At 36.4% G+C, this 6,258-nt stretch overlaps 1 pseudogene; it reads left to right on the forward strand.

Annotated features, from left to right (window-relative positions):
* Positions 1–2,636: 2,636 nt before the first annotated feature.
* On the forward strand, positions 2,637–2,754 carry LOC120610756 (uncharacterized; annotated as a pseudogene).
* Positions 2,755–6,258: the final 3,504 nt, after the last annotated feature.

A 6,258-nucleotide genomic window follows, 5' to 3' on the forward strand; every position in this document is an offset into this window, starting at 1 on the left:
TTAATACCGAAAATATATAAGAACTCATACAACTCAACATCAAAAATAAAAAAAAATAAACACCAACAACCCAAATAAAAAATGGGCAAAGCATTTGAATAGCCATTTCTACAAAAAAAGACATACAGATGGCCAATGGATATATGAAAGGATCATCAATGTCACTGATCATCAAGGAAAGGCAGATCAAAACCACAATGAGATATCACCTCACATCTGTCAGAATGGCTGTTGTCAAAAAGGTAACAAATAACGAGTGTTGGAGAGGATGTGGAGAAAAGGGAACCCTTGTGCACCATTGGTGGGGTTATACATTGGTGCATCCACTGTGGAAAACGGTATGTAGATTCCTCAAAAAATTAAAAAACAGAATTACTCTGTGACCTGGCAATTCCACTTCTGAGCATTTATCCAAAGTAAACAAAAACATTATAGCCAGATATGGAAACAACCTAAGTGTCCATCAACATAGGAATGGATAAGGAAGATGTGATATACGCACACACACACAATGGAATATTACTCAGCGATAAAAAAGAAATCTTGCTATTTGTGATGACATGGATGGACCTAGAGGGTATTATGCTAATTGAAATAAGTTAAACAGAGAAAGACAGATCCCATATGATTTCACTTCTATGTGGAATCTCTAAAAACAGAAGAAATAAAACATAAACAGACTTAGAAATGAAACAATCTGATGATTGCCAGAGGGCAGGGTGGTTGGGGGATGGATGAAAAAGGTGAAGGAGAATAGAGGTACAAAATTCTAGTTATAAAAAAAAATAAGCCACGGAGATGTAGGGTACGGCACAGGGTATATAGTCAGTAATATTGTAATAACTTTGCACACTGACAGATGATTTCTATACTTAGTGTGGTGATCACATTGTAAGGTATATAAATGTGAAACCACTATATTGTACACCTGAAACTAGTATAATATTGTATGCCAACTATATTTTAATATTTGTTAAATTAACTTCACCTATTTCTTTTTTTTTTAATGTGGCTACCAGAAAATTTTAAAATGTATGTGGCTCATTTGTATTTCTATTGGATGGCATTGCTATATAGAATCATTTTTTCTTTTCTAATTTTTTTTTCAGTTTAAAATTGGCTTTAATTAAATGGATTTCACCTCCTAGCTGCATGCAGGACTAGACATTTTTTAAAGTTTTTCTCTTATAAATTATAACAACCTCATTTTAAAATTCATTAATTAGCTTTCAGGACAGTATGTAAAACACCAACCGGCGGGGAAAATGAGCTGAAAGCAAATTAGTGAGGAATGACCTTATAACCCAGAATCTGTCTGTCCAGAGGCAAGAAGACAGTTTGGGATGACTTAGGGTCAAACCAAGCCCTGGGACCACTCAACGTGGTAAAGATGAAGGTAGGATGGGCACATTAGGCCAGAAGCCATGAAGATAACTATATTATTGTGAAAAAATGGGCCAGAAAGAAATTCTCCCTGTCAGAGAAAAAAATCCTTTAAGGAATCTTTACTCTCTCCACTGGAAAACAGACATGTAATAGGGAGTATTAACACATTCAATATCTGGTTCTTATAGTAAAAATTATAAATCTCTGAAAAACATTCATCAAAAAATTGGTATGAACAAGCTTTATTAAAAAGTTTTAAAAAGGATGTAATTACAGATAAAGCAGAGATTACAAAATTCAAAGAGAATATTATGAATAACTATGTGTCATTAAACCTTAAAGCTATATTAAACAGTCAGTGGCTTAGTATAACATAATTTACCAACTCCGATTTAGAAAGATATAAGCTTCAAGAATTTTACAATAATTGAAGAAATTAAATCAATTTAAAATCGACTCGCAAGGAAGACACCAGGCCCAGATAGGTAAATTCTATCCACTTTTCAAAGAATGGATTATTCCAGTATCTTATACATCCTTTAGGGAAATTACAAAATGTTAATACTTACCAAATAATTTTGTGGGGCGACAGTAACTTCAATCCTCAAATTAGGCAAGGACAGTTTGAGAAAGAAAATTTAAATACAATCTGTAAATATACATGTGAAAATTCTAAACAAATTGTTAGCAAATCCAGCAATGTATTCTTTCTAATCCTTGTGAGTTGAGTTAATTCCGAGATTCCATACTGTGTACTTTTATTTATATGAACTTCTAGAAAAAGGCAAAACTGTAGTGATGATGGTTAGCACATCAATGGTTGCCAGGAGTTGAAGATGGTGGGAAGGAACCAGGTTCAATAAACACAAAAATGTGTTAGACTACGAGAACTCTTCTACCCTTGATTGTGGTGATTGAAAGCCTGAAGATATGAATTTCTTAATAAAAAGAAAGATTGAAAGGATTCCCACTAGCCCAATCTTGGCAACACCGGCAAATTACAATCCACTGAATAAGTTAAGAACCCATGAGATGGTACTAATGATGAATGAATAAATGAAAGGGAGAGAAGGAAAAACTCTTTCTTATAGTATACTAATGCTGTATACTGACTAATAAATGTTAAAGAAATGATAGAATTTTAAAAATATCACTATTTTGTAAATAACATAGTTAACACAGATTGAGGCAAAAATTATTAATAGATGCTAAATCTAGCAGGAAAGTAGAGTCTCAAATAACTCCCTACAGTCTACGGCCATGCCACCCTGAACAAGCCCGATCCCGTCTGATCTCGGAAGCTAAGCAGGGTCGGCCTGGTTAGTACTTGGATGGGAGACCACCTAGGAAGACCAGGTGCTGCAAGCATAAAAAAATAAAATATAAAGAATTGTAAGTTGACAAGGTCCTTGCAATCTGTGAAGTCAACCAAGGGTTGCCTTGCCTAAAAAAATATATATATATATCTCCCCACAAATTGCTGTTAATTATAAAAGAAAAATTAATATCTGTGGAGTGGATCAATGGACAACACCTTAATCAAGTGATCAAAATGATCATCGCCAATAAGGAGCAAACAGACATTCTGTGTCTCTTGGATGTAATATCCTAAGATGAACACGATGTCACCTAGGTCATGTTCTAGCAAAAATCATGAACTATCATACGGACCCAAATCAAGGGACATTCTATAAAATATCCCTAGCCTAATTTTTTAAAAGTATCAACATCGTTTAAGATAAACCAAAGCTGAGGAATTAGTCCAGAATAAAGGAGAATAAAAACATATAACCAGCTAAATGTAACTTTTCATTCTGGACTGGAACCTAAAAAAAAAGAATGCTATAAAGTATATAAAGTACTTTTGGGGAAAATTGTTAAATTGGAATACTGGCTTTAGAATAGATCAAAAATACTAATATTACATTTCTAACTTTGGCAACTGTATGTTGGTTCTATTAGTCAGTAGCCTTATTCTTAGGATATTAAAGGGTAAAGAGGCATGATACATGCAACCTTTACTCTCAAATGACTCAAAAATGATAAAAAAATATTTGAAAAACAAGATGATAAGGCAAATGTAACAAAATATGAATAGTTAGTGAAACTCGGTAAAGATTATAAGGAAATTCTTTATACTATTCTTGCAACTTTCTATAAGTCTGAATTTAGCAAAAAGAAATTTAAACTTAAAATCATTATATACTAATATGAAACAATCTCCAAAATATATCATTGGATAGAATAACTAAGGTGCAAAATAGTATATATGACATGTTACTGTTTATGTAAAAAATATATACACACATAATACATATACACACATGCATGTGCACACAAATATACAGATGGACATAAACACACACGTGTTTCCTTGGATATGAATAGACCATACCCCAAAAGATAAAGTAGGAATTGACAACACTCTGCCTCTGGAGAGAGAAATTAAAGATGAGAAGATTTTTCACTCTACACTTAATTGACCTTCTTGAATTTTAAACTGTTATTCAATCCAGATAATAAATACATGTAAAAAGATTGAAATGTCTCTCAAGTCATACTGGTGAGAACGCAGAACAACGGAAGCTCTCACACACTACTAATGGAAGTGTAAATTTGTGCAATGCCTTTGGAAAATAGTGTGACCTTATCTTGTAAATGGGAACATATTCGAAGTCTGAGAAGCTTATGGTCAGCAATTCTGCTTCGAAATGGATATGACCCCTGCGAATATACACTGACAGTCACGTGCAAGAAATACCATCGTAGCGTTGTTCCCGGTAAAAAAACGGTGGGCGAAACTCAAATCTAATTGGGCAGGAAACGGGCGAATCTGTGATACACTGGATTAGTAAACAGCAGTGGAGATGAATGAATTTTAGCTGCCTGTAAAAGTATTATGAATCTCACGAGTGAAATGTTGAGTATAAAGCAAAGGCACACATGCGATGACGCCATTTTATAAATTTCCAGTAATATAAAATGTAATCATGTGTTTGTTATATTGTACGTGGAGGGATTTTAAACACACAGCTGCAGATATGAATTCTCTCTGACAAAGGGAGGCAGGTACTGCGGGGAATGGGAACACGAGGAGCTTCGGCCTCTATGGTTTGAGAATATTCTACTTCTTAAAGCGAGTGCTGGGTCTATGGATATCTGTTTTACTATTTTTATCTACAAATATATACATTTCACATATCTTTAATGAACTAATTTGTTAAAAATAAATAATTTTACAAGACGAAACATTAAGAATGCTTTTTAAAGAGAAAGCGAAAAAAATATGCAGCGGACAGGGAGAATATAAATTGCACCCAGGGCTGGAATAGTGCAGGCAGAATGAAGCCCCACCAAATCAGTACCTGTGGATGAGGAGAGAGACGATTATCAGATGGCGGCATTCTTATCTTGCTGGGGTCACCCCCTTTATGTCCCTGACAGAGGAGTGAGGGAGGGGAGGTCTGGGCTAATAGGGAAAGGTGACAGCTTGAGATTCGAAGCAACAGCTAAGCTAAGCCTCACTTTCAGGCCAGGGGACGGACTGACAACATTCGCTTATTAATTCAATGAACGCCATTGCGTGTCCGGGCACAGAAGCCCGATGAATGAGAGGAGCATGGCCTTCTTGCTTCCTCCTCCTCTAAGAACCCTCTGGCATGTCGTCTGTGAGCGTCTTATTGCGGCCTGTTCCCGTCTTCAGGAAGCTAACCAAGTTTTCCTTTTCTTTCCACACTAGGGATAACTTCTGACATTTTGCAAGCCAGTAATATCAACTCCACAAATTCAAATGCTTTGGGGACATCTCCATTTACATACTCCACAGCTACACGTCGGAGAAATAAAACAATCCTACCAAGAAGAGACCCCTCTGTACCCATACAGAAGAGAGAAACAAGTTAAAAATGAGGTTTAGCAGATTTACATGCATGTAAAGGTAGCAGGAACGTGCCTACAATGTCTGGACAGAATTTCGCATAGATTCATTTATAAGAGTAGAGAAGAAAACAAGTAAAACCTTTTTTTTCTTTATCTGTGTTAGAGACAAGAAGACATATCTCTTGCATGTGATTGTCACATGTATACCCTCTGAGGGACTCCTGAGTTCATTTTGGAGGTTCCGTTTATAGCTTCAAGGGTCAGAAGGCTCATGACCTTGCCTCATAAAACCCAAAGTCAGATGTTTTTTGAGGACCCCTGTATTTTCAAGGCGACACCCTAAGCAGTAGAGGATGGGGAGGCAGTCTCTTCCCTCCTCTTCATGGAACAAAGTATGACATTCTTACCCTGACATTTGAAAGTTTGATCACCTTACCCTTACCTACCACAAATGCATTATTTTCTAAACTGATACAGTCTCTTTTCCTTCAGCTTCCTCTGAGTTCTTACCTCCATATTACAGGGAATTGTGCTGTGAAACCAAGTCTTTGCCCCAATCTGACAATGTGACATTACCTCTGACTCTGTCTCCTTTCCAGTCGCCCTTCTCAAGCGATCATTAGAAAGTCCTGGCCATTCTTCCTCCCAAATATTTCTCGGTCCATGTCATCCTTACGCCCTCGCTGCCCTGTCAGATTCACGTCCCCTCCTCTGGGGTCAGGGGCAGCCATTAGCAGCTCTCCCCACTCCCAGCATGAGCTCCGTGGGGATGAGGAGGTTTGCAGGAACAGATGTAGAAGCCTGGACGATTTGTGTTCGTTTCTTTTTATCAAAAGGAGGATTTAATAGAAAATTCAGTCATGAAAAAAGTTGTTCTTCAGTCCCATCCTCATATCTTTATACTCCAGTTTCTGTGCTTCTTCATTTTAGGAATTAAACTTTCCTTCCCTTTCTCACATGTCACGATTCTTTCACTTTTCTTTTTCAATTATT

The sequence above is a fragment of the Pteropus medius genome, unplaced genomic scaffold, assembly GCF_902729225.1.
Source record: "Pteropus medius unplaced genomic scaffold, Ma_sr-lr_union100, whole genome shotgun sequence".
NCBI lineage: Eukaryota > Metazoa > Chordata > Mammalia > Chiroptera > Pteropodidae > Pteropus > Pteropus medius.